The 22,574-nt window shown below is 35.8% G+C and overlaps 1 protein-coding gene across 1 annotated transcript in view; it reads right to left on the bottom strand.

Moving 5' to 3' along the window:
- LOC148947468 (lactase-like protein) overlaps positions 1-22,574 on the bottom strand; it is a 114,353-nt gene that overhangs the window by 73,545 nt on the left and 18,234 nt on the right. Inside the window, exons 2-3 of the mRNA XM_089095272.1 lie at positions 22,336-22,450; positions 18,225-18,347 (exon numbers count right to left, since the gene is read on the bottom strand). The gene's annotated coding sequence lies outside the window, so the exon portion shown is untranslated. The remainder of the gene's footprint in view (positions 1-18,224; positions 18,348-22,335; positions 22,451-22,574) is intronic.

Here is a 22,574-nt window from a genome sequence, read left to right as displayed (position 1 = left end):
TATTTATTCTGTAATATACAAGTAAGAATAATAAAAATGGTCGTGGTTAAGGGAGATTTTAACTTTGATACCCTGTCATGTGATCATATTAATTGTGAGCTGCGCTTTCAATACACTCAAGAAAAGTCGTGTGGTTTTCATTTTTGCTTCCTGTGCCTTTCTTTGTTATTACATAGTGTGAACCGTACGCATGGAAACTTTTGACCATGCTTAGGCTATAAATTTTCTTACTCACTTCTCAGTAAAAGTAATTGTTTCAAAATGTATTTCTTTATTTTGGCCAAGCCATCGAAATTGTAAATCAAATACGATAATTTTTAATTTCATTGGTTTTTGCATAAGAATCCTACGCCTATTTTTATGGGCTAAAATAACTTGTGATTAACCAAGTGTTTTAAAAAGCGTTGGTCCGAAAGCGTTGGTCGCGTTTCTACATGTACGCAAAACTGGCTTAATCAACGAAGCCGTACTTCTGGGTATCTTCTCTGGTAATGACAAACCCGACTCAACTTAGGAGGTTATTTCTCCTCGAGAAAGATATAAGCATTGAATCTCACCATTATATCATATACTAGAAAAAAGGGTACTTGTATAGAATCTGGGTAAACACGCGAGAAGTGAAGTTTTGTTGATGCTAAGGAAATAAAACAAAATAGGATGAAAATATAATATTTCAGAAACAAATTTGGGGCATATATTTGCATATAGGGGGTGGAAGGGGGGGGTTAGGCATAGCATAGATTAAATACGTAACCTAACCTAGCTACCTTTTAGTCCCCCTAAACCGCAAAAAAATAAAATTTAAATCTTTGTCACGGGGTGAGCAACATCTTACAAACCTGTTTATCAATAGCGGCTTTGAGATTTCGATGTGGTCTTTCTTTTGTGTGTAACCAGATTCTACACAAGTGCCGAAAAAATGAATATTCAGAATACAATCAGGTAAACTTGCTATTGTCTCTGAATCACAAGATCATACAGAACTTAAGCGATAATATAAATGTTCGTTAAGAAAAATGTTCAGCCTATAGTGTCCTGACGAATTAAAAACGGCTGTTGTATCGATGCAAAACCCTTTCCAATCCAATAAGACTCCATAACAAACGGTAGTTAAAAAGAACTGTTAGTTCAGCCCAGTGACGCATCGTTCGATTGCGTGTTTTCAAACCCTGGCTTTGTAGCAGATTTTTCAGATTTAAAAATTCTTAATAGAATAGGGAAGTGATAAGTTGACAAGGAATTAGTTGATTATAAAAAGAAAAACTATCCTGGTTTAACCATCATGGAAGGGCGATCATCTAAATTAATCAGTGCCTCTGGCCACGACACTCATTATGATAAAAATAAATGACAAATTGTTGAGTTGAATTTTTTTTTCTCATGAACATTCACCAGAAATAACTGTATCATCATCGTTTGTTTAAAGCAGCTTGTTTGTTGAAAATTATCGTTTTTTTTTCGGTCAAATCTATAAAAAATTGCTTTATCAAACAGTTCGTGGTAACGAACTGTAAGTAAGGAGCGACCCGGCTCAATGGTAATCGAAACTCTAAAAGACGGAATTTCGATATAAATATATACATCAAAAGGATCAGATTTTAATGCTGATTTCAAATATATAAGTTTCATCAAGTTTAATCTTACCCATCAAAAGTTACGCGCATGAGAAAATTTGGCTGATTTTCGAAAAAAGGGGGAAAACCCCCTAAGAGCTATAGAATCTTAATGAAAATCACACCATCATATTCAGCGTATCAGAGAACCCTACTGTAAAGGTTTCAAGCTCCTATCTACAAAAATGTGGAATTTTCCATTTTTTGCCAGAAGAAAGATCACGGAAGCGTGTTTATTTTTTTCCCAGGGGGATCATATCGACCCAATAGTCCTAGAATATCGTGGGAGGGCTCATTGGAACTGAAATTAAAAGTTCTAGAGCTCTTTTTAAGCGACCAAAAAAATGGACGGCAACTAAGCCCCCTCCCACGCTCATTTTTTTCCCAAAGTCACCCAATCAAAATTTTTAGATAGCCATTTTGTTCATCATGGTCGAAAATATTATAACTATGTCTTTTAGGATGACTTAATCCCTCAAAGCCCCCAGGGGAGGCTGGAAGTTATGAACTTTACCCAATGTTAACATATAGTATTGGTTAATGGGAAGTATACAGACGTTTTCAGGGGGAATTTTTTCTGGTAGTGCGGGGTGGGAGTGGGTCGGGGGTTATATGGAAGGATCTTTTCATGAAGGAAGTTTTCATGGGGGAAGGGACATTGCTATGAAGGGGGCGCCAGATTTCCCATCATTATTTTTAAAAAAAATTGTCTTTAAGATTACTCTTGTTCGGATATAGGACTTCTGAATGACAGAATCGCTTTCCATTTATGCATTAAGCTCAAATGTCGAGCTCTGCTTTCCCTTGGCTAAGGTTGTTGTTTTGTTGAAATTATGTATTTCTAATAAAAAAAAACTTTACTCTGAGATATAGGGTGCTTTGTAATTGCCAGCCTTTGTATTCGAATTTATTTATGGGGAAGTCATTATATTCTTAATGAATATTAAAATGACTTAAAGCGCGTCTTATTTATGATTAATTAAAAAAACTTTTTCTACAAAATGAGTTTTTCAAAGAAATGTAAAGAACTCCATTAAACCAAAAATGAGCAAAAATAAAATCAAATAATCTACCAAGCGTGAAACTACCACAAATCAGCATTGATAAATAAGAGTAGAGGTGACCCTAAAGCTCCCACGAGTCACCCCTGCTGCCACCTACAACTTTTTTTTACATAGTTTATGGATGGTTATGTGTGATGGTCAATTTATTCGATGTTTTATGTATTTTGTCAATGAGAATGAAAAAAACAGGAACTTTTTCACATTTATGTCTGTTTACATGGATGGTTATGTGTGTTGGTCGATTTATTTGAGGTTTTTAATGGATGTTTGTGTGTGTTGGTCAATTTATTTGACGGTTTTATGGTTTTTGTCAGTGATAAGGGAAAAACAGGAACTTTCTCACTTCCTTCTTATTGTTTCTCAATGCAGGTGTTATGAGGTCCCGGGAAACAGTATTTGTTATTGTTGTTCAAGCCCAATGTTATGAGTGTCCAAGGTAACGGTTAGATCCCCCTTCTCAGCCAATCAGAGGACTTTGTTTACATACCAATTTGACCTTGAGATTTCATACATAACGGGCATGCAATGTGATTCAATTATCGGAAAGTATTGTGACACAATGGATAGAACAATTGACATAATTGATGAGCTTGAGGCCTTGGCAGCCACAATTTACCATGTAAGTGCATTTTTATTTTCAAGAGAATTTTCCTTGGACACCCTCCAGTATATTCAGCTAAAACGTAAATATTTTCCTTTACCCTCAAACCCCCCCCCCCCCCCAACAAACCTAACCACCATACAATCTTTATGCTCAATGCAAAACGTAAATATATTCCTTTACCCTCAAACCCCCCCCCCCCCAACAAACCTAACCACCATACAATCTTTATACTCAATGCAAAACGTAAATATATTCCTTTACCCTCAAACCCCCCCCCCCCAACAAACCTAACCACCATACAATCTTTATACTCAATGCAAAACGTAAATATATTCCTTTACCCTCAAACCCCCCCCCCCCAACAAACCTAACCACCATACAATCTTTATACTCAATGCAAAACGTAAATATATTCTTTTACCGTCAAATACCTAACCACCGCAAATAGAAATACCTTTTCGATAAATTTAGCCTTTCTCTGTGACATCCGTCACTATTGTTATTAAGCCGCTAACTTGACTATACATTTCCGCAAGCTTATAATTACCTTGTCACCCCTCTTCCAGTTTTGTTTACAAACGCGGTCTAGCCCAAAGGATTGTTCTTCCCGTCAAATTAAAACGATTTTAGGCAAAATTAGATTGTGGATTCGTAGCCTGTATTTGCCGGAGAACCGGTGAAATGCATTCTAAACAAAATAATTGCTAACAATATATTTAGGACATTAGGTAAAAGGGAGGAGGGGGCAATACATCGCTTCTAACAGCTTCGCTGTAAAGTAAATTACGTAAAAGGAGGGGGGGCAATACATCGCTTCTAACAGCTTCACTGTAAAGTAAATTACGTAAAAGGGAGGGGGGCAATACATCGCTTCTAACAGATTTGCTGAAAAGTAAATTACGTAAAAGGGAGGGGGGAAATCCATCGCTTCTAACAGCTTCGCTGTAAAGTAAATTACGTAAAAAGGAGGAGGGCATTACATCGCTTCTAACAGCTTCAGTGTAAGTAAATTATGTAAAGGGGGGAGGGCAATGTCTTCAATTCTACCGCCATCATTGTAAAGTAAAAAAAAACTATTTCTTCACATTAAAAGTAAGGGGGGGGATTTGGTGTGTAGACATGTACACCCATTGACAAGAAAAATAATGTGTAAATATATGCGTTGCGTCTCTAGTCATGTTTTTAATTTTTTCAAGCTTTCAATAAAGTTTCTTTTATATTCTAGGGCGCGAATCCAGGATTTTTGTTGGGGGAGTGGAGTTAGCACTTTTAATAGTGACAAAATAGAAAAGATAATTGTTTCTTCCTCATTTAGTGATTTTAGCTATAACATTTGTCTTTATTGATCTAGCATGCGCGTGAACAAAAACCTGAACGTTCATATAATAATGCTTTGAGTTATTTCCGAGAAAAGTTGAATTTATTATAATCAAACTATGATTTTCAGAGTTTAGGTTGCTTTCGACAAAGATTTCTCCTTACATACGGGAAATTTCCACAAGATGATTGATCCATGGCCCTTCTAAATGTGATAGAAGCTACTACACCCTGCTTCAATCTCTTTTTACGTATTCAAACTGAATTCTCGTATAACAATGCTTTGAGTTATTCCTCAGAAAATTGACCCCTCTAAATATTTACTCAGAGGAGCGGGTGCTGAAATGTAAAATGTTACCTATTTGCCAATCATTTTCACAGTTTTCAAGTTGAGATCCTTGAACACACTCCCTCCTTCTCAGTTTATTCTATGAAAGTGAGCTGTATTTGTTAGAGTTTCAGAATCATTACATATTTATTTAATTTAAGCACTTTTTTTTCAGATATAATAATGTTCGATGTGATTGACACGGAATATATTGGTCTGAAATATTCCTCAACTGGCAATATTTTCGAAGCAGCTTTCTTACTCCTAGACAATCAACGACGTGAAATTCATTGCTATAAATGGAACATCAGATACAATGTGTATAAGTACGAGAAAAACAGATGGGGTCCTACACTAAATTTTATAAATCGAAATGGCTTTTACGCTAAAACCATACGAGCACATAATGAAAATGGCTGTAAAATTACACATGTACAAGAAGAAATTCAGGAAATATGCAGTTTTTTCGGTGTGCAAGCTGTTTATGTTAAGGGACACGTGCCAACTGATAAACTCTTGCTAGAAAAATGTGATAAAAACATAGCATTATTCAATTTAGAAGACTTCAAATGTGAGAAATACCCGCATTCAGTCCATGACCCAGAAGATGAAGTTAGATATTTCGCTCAGTGGATACCGGAAACGATACCTGACATGGAAAAATGCATCAGATATCCAAAGTCCTAAACTTGCTCCTCCTCATATCAAATGGATTAAGCTTCTTTTTTTAAAGTATGTCATTATTTTTTCAAATGTTTAAATATGTTTAAGCAATAAATATCTTAAGCCTCAACCGTTTTTATTCTTTAGAATAATCCGTCGCCATGAAAATTATACTCTCAGATTCAACATGTCAGGGAACACACTTTCACGTTCAGCATGTTGGAGAACCCTAAATAGTCACCCCTAAAAATGTAAGTTAACCCTAAAAGGTTAAAGAATTTCTCTGAAATTACAATTTCAGATCCAACAGGTCAGGGAAAAAACTTTCAGGTTCAACATGTAGGAGAACCCTAAATGCTCACCCCTAAAAAGGTAAGTTAACCCTAAACGCTTAAAGAATTTCTCTGAAATCACACTTTCAGGTTCAACATGTAGGAGAACCCTAAATACTCATCCCTAAAAATGTAAGTTAACCCTAAACGCTTAAAGCCTTTCTCTGAAATCACACTTTCAGGTTAGGTTTGGTAGGACCCCGACCCCACTACCACAACCCCAAAGGGTTCCAATCCCCCCACCCCAACCCCGAAGGAATCCCCCGGTCCTCAGAGGTTCCCCAAGCACCCAAAAGACCACCGGTGTCCCAAAGGACCCCCCGGACCCCCAAAGGCCCACACCCGGTCCCCAAAGGCCCACTGGGCTCCCAAAGGACCAATCGGCCCTCAAGTGCCCCCCCAGACCCCCAAAGGCCCTCTCCGGGCCTCCCAATGACCCACCGGGACCCCAAAAGACCACTGGGCTCCCAAAGAGTCCTCCGGACCCCAACAGGCCCCTGAGTCCCCATTTTTTAATACTTTTTATGGCTTTATTATATCTTTTCAGAACAAACTATTTTCTTAATTTCTATCCTAAAACCATTTTACAATTTGAAGAACCCATCCCAATCACACACAACTTTACTATACTAATTTTTGAATGATCCAACACCAAGAAATACTTTTCAAAAGGCATTTCAGAACCAGTTCCTTTCTTAATGTCCCTCCTAAACCCATTTTATAAGTGGAAGCATCCATCCATTTCACCCACAACTTTACTTTACAGCTTTTAAATGCTCCAACACCAAAAAATACTTTTCTAATTCATTTCAGAGCAACATCCTATCTTAACGTCCCTTCTAAACCCATTTTGCAGCTTGAAGTACCAGTCTTTTTCACTGCAACTCTACTTTATGACTTTTTTCCACACCCAAACATCAAGCAATACTTTTCAATGCATTTCACAACAAGTTTTCTTTTTCTTAATGTCCTTCATAAACCAATTTTACAAGTTGAAGTTCCCATCCTTTTCACCCACAACTTTACTTTACAGCTTTTTAAATGCCCCAACACCAAGCAATACTTTTCAAAACGCATTTCAGATTGAAGTACCCATCCTTTTCACACACAACATTACTTTACAGCTCTTGAAGACCACAACACCAAGCAATACTTTTCAATACATTTCACAACAAGTTCTTTTCTTAATGTCCCTCCTAAACACATTTTACAAGTTGAAGTACCCATCCTTTTCAACCCACAACTTTACCTTACAGCTTTTTAATGCCCCAACACCTAGCAATACTTTTCAAAAGGTATTTCAGAACCAGTTCATTTCTTAATGTCCCTCCTAAAACCATTTCACAAGTTGAAGCATCCATCCATTTCACCCACAACTTTACTTTACAGCTTTTGAATGCCTCAACACCAAAATATACTTTTCAAAAGTCCATATCAGAGCAACATCCTATCTTAACGTCCCTTCTAAACCCATTTTGCAGCTTGAAGTACCAGTCTTTTTCACTGCAACTCTACTTTATGACTTTTTTCCACACCCAAACATCAAGCAATACTTTTCAATGCATTTCACAACAAGTTTTTTTTTTAATGTCCTTCATAAACCAATTTTACAAGTTGAAGTTCCCATCCTTTTCCCCCACAACTTTACTTTACAGCTTTTTGAATGCCCCAACACCAAGCAATACTTTTCAAAACGCATTTCAGAACCAGTTCCTTTCTCAATGTCCCTCATAAAACCTCTCTACAAATTGAAGTACCCATCCTTTTCACACACAACATTACTTTACAGCTCTGGAAGACCACAACACCAAGCAATACTTTTCAATGCATTTCACAACAAGTTCTTTTCTTAATGTCCTTCATAAACCAATTTTACAAGTTGAAGTTCCCATCCTTTTCAACCCACAACTTTACTTTACAGCTTTTTAATGCCCCAACACGTAGCAATACTTTTCAAAAGGTATTTTAGAACCAGTTAATTTCTTAATGTCCCTCCTAAACCCATTTTACAGGTTGAAGTACCCATACTTTTCACCACGACTTTACTATACTGCATTTTTGAATGCTCCAACACTAAGCAATGCTTTTCAACTGGCATTTCAGAACAAGTTATTTTCTCAATATCCTTCCTAAACCTATTTTAGAAGTTGAAGTTCCCATCCTTTTCACCCACAACTTTTCTTTACAGCTTTTTGAATGCCCCCAACTCCAAGCAATACATTTCAATGCATTTCACAACAAGTTCTTTTCCTAATGTCCCTCCTAAACCCATTTTACAAGTTGAAGTACCCATCCTTTTCAACCCACAACTTTACTTTACAGTATTTTGAATGCGCCAACACCAAGCAATACTTTTCAAATACATTTCAGAACAAGTTTTTTTTTTCATAATGCCCATCCAACACCCATTTTACAAGTTGAAGTACCCTTCCATTTCACCCACAACTCTACTTTACAGCTTTTTTGAATGCCCAAAATCAAGCAATACTTTTCAATGGCATGTTAGGTTAAGTTATGTTAGGTTAAGTTAGGTTAGGCTAGGCTAGCCTACGTACGCGCGCGTAAGTAGGCTAGCCTAACCTCACCTAACTTAACCTAACATAACTTAATCTAGCCTAACCTAACTTAAACATGGAGAGATGATTACTAGCTAACCTAGCCTTACTTAGCTAACCTAACCTAACTTACCTAACCTGACTTTACCTAACCTAATCTAACCTAGCTTAATCTAGTCTAACCTAACCTAACCATACTCGCTGGAAAATCCCCCCACCGGGCGACTGTAGTTTTCTCTCACTATGCATGCGGGCGGGTATAGGAAACTTGCTGTCTTGCGGCTTATATAATGGGAGTGGCTTTCTCAATGGTACCCCATGGAAGGTTATCGAGACTATCGAGTTTATTACGTACTTTAAGTCAGTCATTTCTTACCATTGGAGGGATAAACACCTAAACATATTTTAAAAAAAGACGTGAAACTGAATTATTCAAAGAAAGTGTGTGCACATGATAAAGTCATTGTTGCCTTGAATGCTGACAAAGAGATATATTTGAACTATGGGACAAGTAGTAGTGGAGATCTTATTGGGAATGTTTGCCTACGTTGTCATGATAGTGAGGAGTTAAATTCCTTTGGAGTAGTCAAGAAATTTCATCATTCAAAAGGCGGATATGTGAAAATATTATTTCCAGAGAAGTTAGTGCTTAAAGAGAATGCCAACTTAAAATTAAAAATCGATGAAGATGGGCAACATCTAGCTAATGGTTCTGGTAACATGCTAGCTATTGATAGATCTTTTTGTCTTCTTTCCGGTGTTAACATTCGAATGAAATCAGTAAAGAAAAGAAGGGCCTACGGCTGCACCAACATTATAAATCATATCTTGTCAACTTGCCAAAACTGTTGCCTCTGTAAAAATAATGTGATAATAGACAGTGAAATTGTTGGTAAAATAAAAAGAGCATTGTCAGACAATATTACTAAGGAATATAATGACAAATTGATTGGAAAATGAAGCACAAGTGAGCATTATTACTACTATTGATCATATAGTCAATGAATCAAATAATACCTAAGATGAAAGGTGTATTGAATCAGTAGGTGGCATTCCCAGTGGAAATTGCATATGACTCAAAATGGATGAATGATTATTCTAGTGGTTATGAACTAAGAGAAGCGAGTAACTCTAGTGTCAAGAGAGAGAGAACTCGATAAATTATTTTATGGGACAGATTCAGAATGTTCAATGCTGTTCAGTGATGTTAATAATGTAAAATAAAATCTGTAACATATTTTTATGTTGTTACTTCAATAAAAATATTTTATGCATTACTGTGTTATATTTCTATTATCTTAGGGAACGTTAGCATGTTAAACACTTAGAATGTTTATTAAAAAGTTGGAGATTTCTCATTTTCTTTGAAAAAAATTAAAATTGAACTATAACTTTTTCTTTTCTCTACAAAAATTCAGAGGAGAAATTAAAATTTCTTTGTGTCTTTGTGAAATTATGAACTGCAGAGGAAGATTTTATTTTTCTCTGGAGAAATTAGAATTGAACTATAAGTTCTTGAGTAAAATTCAGACTTGAGTTAAGTTTTCATGATCAACGTATAACTTTTTGCATCTTCTATGAAAAATTTAGAACAGTAATTTTAAATTTTTCCATCTCTTTGAGAAAAATCTGAACTGAAGTAGAAAATTTTAATTTTTTTTTGAAAAATTGAATTGATCTGTAACTTATTTCTTTTCGTATGGATAGTTAGGAAAAGAACTTGAACTTTCCTTCACATCAATGTGAAAATTAGTTCCTGAAATGTCATTTGAGAAGTATTGCCTGGTGTTGGAGCATTCAAAAAAGTAGTATACTAAAGTTATGGTGAAAAGGATGAGTACTTCAACTTGTAAAATGGGTTTAGGAGGAACATTAAGAAAAGAACTTGTTCTGAAATGCCTTTGAAAAGTATTGCTTGGTGTTGGAGCATTCAAAAAGCTGTAAAGTAAAGTTTTGGGTTAAAAAAATGACTAGTTCAACTTGTAAAATGGGCTTAGGAGTGACATTAAGAAAAGAACTTGTTCTGAAATGCCTTTGAAAAGAATTGCTTGGTGTTGAAGCATTCAGAAAAACTGTAAAGTAAGGTTGTGGGTGTAAAAGATGGCTACTTCAACTTGTAAAATGGGCTTAGGAGTTACATTAAGAAAAGAATTTGTTTTTAAATGCCCTTTGAAAAGTATTGCTTGATGTTGGGTCATTCAAAAAAGCTGTAAAGTAAGGTTTTGGGTGTAAAAGGATTGGTACTTCAATTTGTAAAATGGGTTTAGGACAATCAATAAGAAGCAATTTAGTTATGAAATGCCTTTGAAAAGTATTGCTTGATGTTGGGCAGTCAAAAAAGCTGTAAAGTAAAGTTGTGGGTGAAATGGAAGGGTACTTCAACTTGTAAAATGGGTGTTTATGGCATTATAAAAAAAAACTTGTTATGAAATGTATTTGAAAAGTATTGCTTGGTGTTGGCGCATTCAAAATACTGTAAAGTAAAGTTGTGGGTTGAAAAGGATTGGTACTTCAACTTGTAAAATGGGTTTAGGAGGGACATTAGGAAAAGAACTGGTTGTGAAATGCATTGAAATGTATTGCTTGGAGTTGGGGGCATTCAAAAAGCTGTAAAGAAAAGTTGTGGGTGAAAAGGATGGGAACTTCAACTTCTAAAATAGGTTTAGGAAGGATATTGAGAAAATAACTTGTTCTGAAATGCCATTTGAAAAGCATTGCTTAGTGTTGGATCATTCAAAAATGCAGTATATTATAGTCGTGTTGAAAAGGATGGGTACTTCAACTTGTAAAATGGGTTTAGGAGGGACAGTAAGAAATGAACTGGTTCTAAAATACCTTTTGAAAAGTATTGCTACGTGTTGGGGCATTAAAAAGCTGTAAGGTAAAGTTGTGGGTTGAAAAGGATGGGAACTTCAACTTGTAAAATGGGTTTAGGAGGGACATTAGGAAAAGAACTTGTTGTGAAATGCATTGAAATGTATTGCTTGGAGTTGGGGGCATTCAAAAAGCTGTAAAGAAAAGTTGTGGGTGAAAAGGATGGGAACTTCAACTTGTAAAATGGGTTTAGGAAGGACATTGAGAAAATAACTTGTTCTGAAATGCCATTTGAAAAGCATTGCTTAGTGTTGGAGCATTCAAAAATGCAGTATAGTAAAGTCGTGGTGAAAAGTATGGGTACTTCAACTTGTAAAATGGGTTTAAGAGGGACATTAAGAAATGAACTGGTTCTGAAATACCTTTTGAAAAGTATTGCTAGGTGTTGGGGCATTAAAAAGCTGTAAGGTAAAGTTGTGGGTTGAAAAGGATGGGTACTTCAACTTGTAAAATGGGTTTAGGAGGGACATTAGGAAAAGAACTTGTTGTGAAATGCATTGAAAAGTATTGCTTGGTGTTGTGGTCTTCAAGAGCTGTAAAGTAATGTTGTGTGTGAAAAGGATGGGTACTTCAATTTGTAGAGAGGTTTTAGGAGGGACATTAAGAAAGGAACTGGTTCTGAAATGCGTTTTGAAAAGTATTGCTTGTTGTTGGGACATTCAAAAAGCTGTAAAGTAAAGTTGTGGGTGAAAAGGATGGGAACTTCAACTTGTAAAATTGGTTTATGAAGGACATTAAGAAAAAAAAACTTGTTGTGAAATGCATTGAAAAGTATTGCTTGATGTTTGGGTGTGGAAAAAAGTCGTAAAGTAAAGTTGTAGTGAAAAAGACGGGTACTTCAAGCTGGAAAATGGGTTTAGAAGGGACATTAAGAAAGGATGTTGCTCTGAAATGAATTTGAAAGGTATATTTTGGTGTTGAGGTATCCAAAAAGCTGTAAAGTAAAGTTGTGGGTGAAATGGATGGATGCTTCAACTTGTAAAATGGGTTTAGGAGGGACATTAAGAAATGAACTGGTTCTAAAATACCTTTTGAAAAGTATTGCTACATGTTGGGGCATTAAAAAGCTGTAAAGTAAAGTTGTGGGTTGAAAAGGATGGGAACTTCAACTTGTAAAATTGGTTTATGAAGGACATTAAGAAAAGAACTTGTTGTGAAATGCATTGAAAAGTATTGCTTGGTGTTGTGGTCTTCAAGAGCTGTAAAGTAATTTTGTGTGTGAAAAGGATGGGTACTTCAATTTGTAAAAAGGTTTTATGAGGGACATTAAGAAAGGAACTGGTTCTGAAATGCGTTTTGAAAAGTATTGCTTGTTGTTGGGACATTCAAAAAGCTGTAAAGTAAAGTTGTGGGTGAAAAGGATGGGAACTTCAACTTGTAAAATTGGTTTATGAAGGACATTAAGAAAAAAAACTTGTTGTGAAATGCATTGAAAAGTATTGCTTGATGTTTGGGTGTGGAAAAAAGTCATAAAGTAGAGTTGCGGTGAAAAAGACGGGTACTTCAAGCTGCAAAATGGGTTTAGAAGGGACATTAAGAAAGGATGTTGCTCTGAAATGAATTTGAAAGGTATATTTTGGTGTTGAGGTATCCAAAAAGCTGTAAAGTAAAGTTGTGGGTGAAATGGATGGATACTTCAACTTGTAAAATGGGTTTAGGAGGGACATTAAGAAATGAACTGGTTCTAAAATACCTTTTGAAAAGTATTGCTACGTGTTGGGGCATTAAAAAGCTGTAAAGTAAAGTTGTGGGTTGAAAAGGATGGGAACTTCAACTTGTAAAATTGGTTTAGGAGGGACATTAGGAAAAGAACTTGTTGTGAAATGCATTGAAAAGTATTGCTTGGTGTTGTGGTCTTCAAGAGCTGTAAAGTAATGTTGTGTGTGAAAAGGATGGGTACTTCAATTTGTATAAAGGTTTTATGAGGGACATTGAGAAATGAACTGGTTCTGAAATGCCTTTTGAAAAGTATTGCTTGGTGTTGGGGTATTCAAAAAGCTGTAAAGTAAAGTTGTGGGGGAAAAGGATGGGAACTTCAACTTGTAAAATTGGTTTATGAAGGACATTAAGAAAAAAAAACTTGTTCTGAAATGCATTGAAAAGTATTGCTTGATGTTTGGGTGTGGAAAAAAGTCGTAAAGTAAAGTTGTGGTGAAAAAGACGGGTACTTCAAGCTGGAAAATGGGTTTAGAAGGGACATTAAGAAAGGATGTTGCTCTGAAATGGATTTGAAAGGTATATTTTGGTGTTGAGGTATCCAAAAAGCTGTAAAGTAAAGTTGTGGGTGAAATGGATGGATGCTTCCACTTATAAAATGGGTTTAGGAGGGACACTAAGAATGGAACTGGTTTTGAAGTGCCTTTTGAAAAGTATTTCTTGGTGTTGGAGCATTCAAAAATCAGTATAGTAAAGTTGTGGGTGAAAGGGATGGGTACTCCAAATTGTAAAATGGGTTTAGGATAGACATTAAGAAAATAGTTTGTCCTGAAAAGATATAATAAAGCCATAAAAAGTATTAAAAAATGGGGACTCAGGGGCCTTTTGGGGTCCGGAGGACTCTTTGGGAGCCCAGTGGTCTGTTGGAGTCCCGGTGGGCCGTTGGGAGGCCCGGAGAGGGCCTGTGGGGGTCTGGGGGGCACTTGAGGGCCGATTGGTCCTTTGGGAGCCGGGGGGACGTTTGGGGACCGGTGTGTGGCCTTTGGGGGTTGGGGGGGGCCTTTGGGAGCCCGGTGGTCTTTTGGGTACTTGGGGGAACCTATGTGGACCGGGGGGCTTCCTTCGGGGTTGGGGTAGGGGGATTGGAACCCTTTGGGGTTGTGGTAGTGGGGTCGGGGTCCTACCAAACCTAACCTGAAAGTGTGATTTCAGAGAAATTCTTTAGGCGTTTAGGGTTAACTTACCTTTTTAGGGATGAGCATTTAGGGTTCTCCTACATGTTGAACCTGAAAGTGTGATTTCAGAGAAATTCTTTAAGAGTTTAGGGTTAACTTACCTTTTTTAGGGATGAGCATTTAGGGTTCTCCTACATGCTGAACCTGAAAGTTTTTTCCCTGACCTGTTGGATCTGAAAGTGTAATTTCAGCGAAATTCTTTAACCTTTTAGGGTTAACTTACCTTTTTAGAGGTGACTATTTAGGGTTCTCCAATATACTGAACCTGAAAGTGTGTTCCCTGACATGTTGAATCTGAAAGTATAATTTTCATGGCGATGGATTATTCTAAAGAATAAAAACGGTTGAGGATTAAGACATTTATTGCTTAAACATATTTAAAAACATTTGAAAAAATATTGACATATTTAAAAAAAAAGAAGCTTAATCGATTTGATATGAGGAGGAGCAAGTTTAGGACTTTTGATATCTGACGCATTTTTCCATGTCAGGTATCTTTTCCGGTATCCACTGAGCGAAATATCTAACTTCATCTTCTGGGTCATGGACTGAATGCGGGTATTTCTCACATTTGAAGTCTTCTAAATTGAATAATGCTATGTTTTTATCACATTTTTCTAGCAAGAGTTTATCAGTTGGCACGTTTCCCTTAACATAAACAGCTTGCACACCGAAAAAACTGCATATTTCCTGAATTTCTTCTTGTACATGTTGTATTTCATAGCCATTTTCATTATGTGCTCGTATGGTTTTAGCGTAAAAGCCATTTCGATTTATAAAATTTAGTGTTGGACCCCATCTGTTTTTCTCGTACTTATACATATTGTATCTGATGTTCCATTTATAGCAATGAATTTCACGTCGTTGATTGTCTAGGAGTAAGAAAGCTGCTTCGAAAATATTGCCAGTTGAGGAATATTTCAGACCAATATATTCCGTGTCAATCACATCGAACATTATTATATCTGAAAAAAAAGTGCTTAAATTAAATAAATATGTAATGATTCTGAAACTCTAACAAATACAGCTCACTTTCATAGAATAAACTGAGAAGGAGGGAGTGTGTTCAAGGATCTCAACTTGAAAACTGTGAAAATGATTGGCAAATAGGTAACGTTTTACATTTCAGCACCCGCTCCTCTGAGTAAATATTTAGAGGGGTCAATTTTCTGAGGAATAACTCAAAGCATTGTTATACGAGAATTCAGTTTGAATACGTAAAAAGAGATTGAAGCAGGGTGTAGTAGCTTCTATCACATTTAGAAGGGCCATGGATCAATCATCTTGTGGAAATTTCCCGTATGTAAGGAGAAATCTTTTGTCGAAAGCAACCTAAACTCTGAAAATCATAGTTTGATTATAATAAATTCAACTTTTCTCGGAAATAACTCAAAGCATTATTATATGAACGTTCAGGTTTTTATTCACGCGCATGCTAGATCAATAAAGACAAATGTTATAGCTAAAATCACTAAATGAGGAAGAAACAATTATCTTTTCTATTTTGTCACTATTAAAAGTGCTAACTCCACTCCCCCAACAAAAATCCTGGATTCACGCCCGGGAATATAAAAGAAACTTTATTGAAAGCTTGAAAAAAATTAAAAACATGCCTAGAGACGCAACACATATATTTACACATTTTTTTTGTCGTCAATGGGTGTACATGTCTACACACCGAATCCCCCCCTTACTTTTAATGCGAAGAAATAGTTTGTTTTTACTTTACAATGATGGCGGTAGAATTGAAGACATTGCCCTCCCCCCTTTACATAATTTACTTACACTGAAGCTGTTAGAAGCGATGTAATGCCCCCCTCCCTTTTACCTAATTTACTTTACAGCGAAGCTGTTAGAAGTGATGTATTGCCCCCTCCCGTTTTCATTATTTACTTTACAGCGAAGCTGTTAGAAGCGATGTATTGCCCCCCTCCCTTTTACGTAATTTACTTTACAGCGAAGCTGTTAGTAGCGATGTATTACCCCCCTCCCTTTTACGTAATTTACATAGAACAATGCTGTTAGAAGCGATGTATTGCCCCCTCCTCCCTTTTACATAATGTCCTAAATATATTGTTAGCAATTATTTTGTTTAGAATGCATTTCACCGGTTCTCCGGCAAATACAGGTTACGAATCCACAATCTAATTTTGCCTAAAATCGTTTTAATTTGACGGGAAGAACAATCCTTTGGGCTAGACCGCGTTTGTAAACAAAACTGGAAGAGGGGTGACAAGGTAATTATAAGCTTGCGGAAATGTATCGTCAAGTTAGCGGCTTAATAACAATAGTGACGGATGTCACAGAGAAAGGCTAAATTTATCAAAAAGGTATTTCTTTTTGCGGTGGTTAGGTATTTGACTGTAAAAGAATATATTTACGTTTTGCATTGAGTATAAAGATTGTATGGTGGTTAGGTTTGTTGGGGGGGGGGGGGTTTGAGGGTAAAGGAATATATTTACGTTTTGCATTGAGTATAAAGATTGTATGGTGGTTAGGTTTGTTGGGGCGGGGGGTTTGAGGGTAAAGGAATATATTTACGTTTTGCATTGAGTATAAAGATTGTGTGGTGGTTAGGTTTGTTGGGGGGGGGTTGAGGGTAAAGGAATATATTTACGTTTTAGCTGAATATACTGGAGGGTGTCCAAGGAAAATTTGTTTGAAAATAAAAATGCACTTACATGGTAAATTGTGGGTGCCAAGGCCTCAAGCTCATCAATTATGTCAATTGTTCTATCCATTGTGTCACAATACTTTCTGATAATTGAATCACATTGCATGCCCGTTATATACGAAATATCAAGGTCAAATTGTTATGTAAACAAAGTCCTCTGATTGGCTGAGAAGGAAACACATGATCTAACTGTTACCTTGGAAACTCATAACATTTGGCTTGAACAACAATAACAAATATTGTTTCCCGGAAACTCATAACATCTGCATCGAACAACAACAAGAAGGGAGTGACAAAGTTCCTGTTTTTCCATTCTCACTGACAAAATCCATAAAAACATCAAATAAATTGACCTACACACATAACCATCCATGAAAAATATAAAATAAATCGAGCAACACACATAATCATCCTTGTAAACAGACATAAATGTGACGAAGTTCCTGTTTTTTCATTCTCACTGACAAAATCCATAAAACATCAAATAAATCGACCAACACACATAACCATCCATAAACTATGTAAAAAAAGTTGTAGGTGGCAGCAGGGGTGACTCGTGGGAGCTTTAGGGTCACCTCTACTAATAAATGAAACCCAAAACGAACAGAAATTACAATAAATAACCGAGTCAAACTTAAAACGGGAAGAAATTAGCGTGAGTAGGGCTCAAAACCCCTAAGTTTTCCCAAGGCCAGAACATAATTTGCACTTTACAAAGAAAAAATAAATGTTTTTACTTTTGTAACTTTAACAGATCAAATAATATTTTTTATTACTAAATATCAGTATATGTATATTAAACTGACAATGCATATTCATTTGTATTTTTTTAGTAAAGTGCAAATTATATTCTGGCCTTGGGAAGGCATAGGGATTTCGAGCCCTACTCAGCGCCTCGCTCTTTATGCTAAAGTTTTTTTTTTGTTTAAAAAACGATCAGAAATTAAATAAAAAAAACAAGTTTTTTAAACTGAAAGTAAGGAGCGACATTAAAACTTAAAACGAACAGAAATTATTCCGTATATGAAAGGGGCTGTCCCTTCCTCAGCGCCTCGCTCTTTACGCTAAAGTTTGACTTTCTCACGACTCTATTTTTTTAAACAATGAAAAACTTTAGCGTAAATTACGAGGCACTGAGGAAGGGACAGCCCCTTTCATATACGGAATAATTTCTGTTCGTTTTAAGTTTTAATGTCGCTCCTTACTTTCAGTTTAAAAACCTTTTTTTTATTTAATCACATGGAGTAAAATCCATATGACTTCACCCACATTTCACATGTAAACCAAAAATTAACATTTGACTACTTACTCTGTCACCAAAATAGAGAAAGCAAGCTCGGGCATATTCTTCAAACCATGTTGCTATGTCAGCACTTAACCAACCACCTCGTTCTTCTAGGGCTTGGGGTAAGTCCCAATGATAGAGTGTGGCCTGAAAATATAAAAATCTAAAAAGGAACTCGTAGCAAACTAAACATAAATGACAACACTGCTCTTTGCTCTGAAGATTATTTTTTATTATTTTCATACCCTTGCATATTTGTGTCCTTGAATGAAATTAATTTAAAGAAAAAGTTTTTTTTCCAAAAAACAAGTTTTACGAAGAAAGTAAAGAGCTCCCTTAAACCAAAAATAAGTCAAATAATCTTCCAAGCATAAAACTGCCACAAATCACCATTAACAGATAAATGAAACTCGAAACAAACAAAAATTGCAGTAAATAAGTTCAACTCCAAACAAGCAAAATTACATAAATAGGGCTGAGAATCCCCACACCTTCTCAAGACAAGAACATAATTTGCACTTTACAAAAAAAATAAAAAACAAATGACTTTGGATTGTCAGTTTAGTATACATACACCGATATTTCTTCCTAAAAGTTAAAAAAAAATTCAATAAAGTTAAAAAAAGACCTTTAGAATGTGTTTTGTTCTCAGTAATGTCGAAGATAAGCGGCAGCAAAATTAAAACGAGTAAAAAAAAAAAATCAAGAACAAAGAGATATGCGGTTACAAAAAGCTTCGACAACGAGGAGTGGACTGAACTAAAATGAAAGTGAAGAACAAAGATATATGCAGCTAAAAGATATCCCAAAGTGAGAACAAAGAAATATGCAGTTAGAAGATAAGCGGCCGCGAGAGTTACAACCAATAGCAAGAAAGTAAGTATTAGAATCCGTCAAAAATGAAGTGAAGAACAAAGAATGGTCCTGTTCGAATACAAGCGACATCGAAAATCAGAGTGTGTCATAAATGACAGTGAAGAAGAAAGAAATGTTACGTTGGTAGAACAATGCCATCAAAATCTTTGACGTCAAAACAATATGGTGTAAAACCCAATACCAACCTAGAGAGATGCCCAAATCTAAGCAACTATTGATTACAAGTGATTGGGACCCTTCAAAATTATTGAAGGGTTTGACTTTTGAAAAATGACAAGGGCAACATGAATAGGGCTGAGAATCCCCATACCTTCTCAAGACAAGAACATAGTTTGCAATTTACCAAAAAAAAAAAAACAAAAAAAAAACGAATGACTTTGGATTGTCAGTTTAGTATACATGCACCGATATTTATTCATTGAAGTTAAAAAAAATTATTCAATAAAGGTAAAAAAAAAGACCCTTAGAATGTGTTTTGTTTTCAGTAATGCCAAAGATAAGCGGCAGCAAAAATTAAAACGAGTAAAAAACAAAAATCAAGAACAAAGAAATATGCGGTTACAAAAGATGCGACAACGAGGAGTAGACCTAATTAAAATTAAAGTTAACAACAAGTAAATTTGTATTTAAAAGATATGCCAAAGCGATAAAAAATAAATATGCGGTTATAAGATAAGCGGCAGTGATCAAAATGAAGTGAAGAACAAAGAATGGTCCTGTTTGAATAAAAGCGAAATCGAAAATCAGACTGAGTAAAAACTGATAGTGAAGTAGAAAGAAATATTACGTTGGTAGAACAATGCCATCAAAATCTTTGACGTCAAAACAAAATGGTGTAAAACCCAATACCAACCTACAGATATGCCCAAATCTAAGCAACTGCTGATTACAAGTGATTGGGACCCTTCAAAATTATTTTTATTTCTCTCGGAGCCCTTCATTTTTCCCGAGGAAAGAGTAGAGAACAAAGTTGACTCACTTGGACATTGTTACTTTCAACAATAAGCAATATATACAAGCCTGCCACATGCTGAGTGCCAAGGCCCAACCTCAAAATTGGAAAAATAGTTTGTTTTGTTTATTTTCTCAAAACTTACGTATTGACATTTCTGGCCACAAAAATGATCTAAACAGCTCACAATTTTAAGGGAGATTTTCCAATTTTCCCAGGATGGTTGTATCGAACCATATGACATCGTGACGTCAAGAAGAGACTCGCATGGTCTTCATTTGGAACACAAGCGACAATAAGAGTCAATATATACAAGCCTTTTGCGTAGCTGCGACGGGGCCCGGCCTTGAAATCCGCTACATACAATTTGTTAAGTTTAAAACCGTTAAATTACACTGAAGGGATTTCTACTGGATGCGTTTTGAAACAGTTTGTGGTAACGAACTGTAAATAAGGAGCGACCTGGCTCGGTAGCAGCCCAAACTCTAAAAAACAGAAATTTGATGACAACTGATACATCAAAAGAATTAGTTTTTTATACTGATTTTGAATATATAAGTTTCATCAAGTTTAGTCTTACCCATCAAAAGTTACGAGCCTGAGAAAATGTGCCTTTTCTCGAAGAAAGGGGGTAACAACCCCTAAAAGTCGTAAAATCTTAATGAAATTCACGCGATAATATTCAGCGTATCAGAGAACTATACTGTAGAGGTTTCAAGCTGCTATCTGCAAAAATGTGGAGTTTTGTATTTTTTGCCAGAATGCGTGTTTAATTGTTTTTTTTTGTGTTATTTTCTTTCTTTTTCACAGGGGTGATCGTATCAACACAGTGGTCCTAGAATATTGTGAGAGGGCTCATTCGAATGGAAATTAAAAGTTCTAGTGCCCATTTTAAGTGACAAGGAATTGGAGTGCAACTAGGCCCCGATTTTTACTTTCAGGTTTTTCAACTGAAAGTAAGGAGCAAAGCAAAATTAAAACTCAAAACGAACAGATACTATTACGTATATGAGGGGGTTCGTCCCCTCCTCAATACCTCGCTCTTGACTCTAAAGTAGTTTTAGTAATTTCAAAAGAGCTATTTATTCTAATTAAACGGCCTTTAGGATTCAAGGGTCATTCCTAAAGAATTGGAACAAAATTCGAACTTTAGCGTAAAGAGCGAGGTCTTGACAAGGGGGAAAACACCCTAATATTACTTATATGAGGAAGTTCACTCCCTCTTTAAGCTAAAGTTCGAACTTTGTTAAATAATGGACAATATAAAATATAATTTGTTTGTGTTATTTTTTGGGCAATTTTAACATTTAGCTTTATCTCAAGCAGCTTAATACGCGGCAATAAACTTAATACGAACACAAAATATCACGTATTTGAGGGGGGTTGGCCCTCCTCAATAGCTCGCTCTTATGCTAAAATTTTTTAACTTTTAAAAGAAGTTATTATTCTAATTAAACAGCCTTTGTGATTCAGGAGTCATTCTTAAATAACTGGTCTGCATTAATTAAAAAATGCTCAGAAATTAAATAAAAAAGGGTTTTTTAACTAAAAGTAAACAGCGACGTTAAAAATGAAAAAAAACAGAAATTATTTCGTATAAGAAAGGCGCTTTCCCCTCCTCAACGCCCCGCTCTTTACGCTAAATTTTTTTTTTGATTATTTTAAAAAGTAGAGTTGTGAGAAAAGAGTCAAGCGTAAAGTGCGGGGCGTTGAGGAGGGGACAGCCCCTTCTATATTCAGAATAATTTCTGTTCGTTTTAAGTTTTAATATCGCTCCTTACTTTCTGTTAAAAAAAAAAATATTTTATTTAATTTGGAAAAAGGGTGAGCGGCTAGTTGACCTCCGATCTCTTTTGACTTTTAAAAAGTGAACTAAAACTTTTAATTCTCAATCAAATGAACCCCTTCTGAAGTTTATACGAGCAGCCCTTTTATAAAATCATATATGCCCCCAGGGCATAACTTACAATGCCTGCCCCTGGGCCTTTGGGGAGGTTTTGTCCACCTCATGGTTTTTGTTATATAATCCTTGAACTAAGATTACACTATTTTTTTTAGATGCAATTGAGGATAAAACGGAGTGGGGCCTATTTGCCCTCCGATCACTTTTGACTCCTAAAAAGAGCACTTTATACGACATCCCCTTCCATCTGAAGTGCCTCTGGAAAAATTTATAAATAAATAAATAATAACACATTGGAGCCATATGGCCTTTACTATAGGCAACGCTATAGCATTGCATCTGAAAAAGAACTATTGAACCTAAACTCTGAGGGTTTTTTTTTTAAACTAAATTTTGTAACTTACCACAGGCTCAATATTATTCCTCTTTAATTCATCTATCAAATTGCTACAGTATAAAATACCTTCTTCATTTGGCGTCTCACCGATACCATCTGGAAATACCCTTGTCCATGCAATACTAAAACAAATATATATTTTTATTAACAATTTGAGATAAAATCTCCTCAGCTATAGACTAAATAGGCTGGAAGTAAATATAAGACAGCAAAAATCTCTGACAACACTCTTTTCTGCCAAGGATA

This window comes from Artemia sp. Qi Xiang Cuo, chromosome 10 (assembly GCF_049724085.1).
Source record: "Artemia sp. Qi Xiang Cuo chromosome 10, ASM4972408v1, whole genome shotgun sequence".
Lineage (NCBI taxonomy): Eukaryota > Metazoa > Arthropoda > Branchiopoda > Anostraca > Artemiidae > Artemia > Artemia sp. Qi Xiang Cuo.
This window is presented reverse-complemented; position numbering and strand designations above follow the sequence as displayed.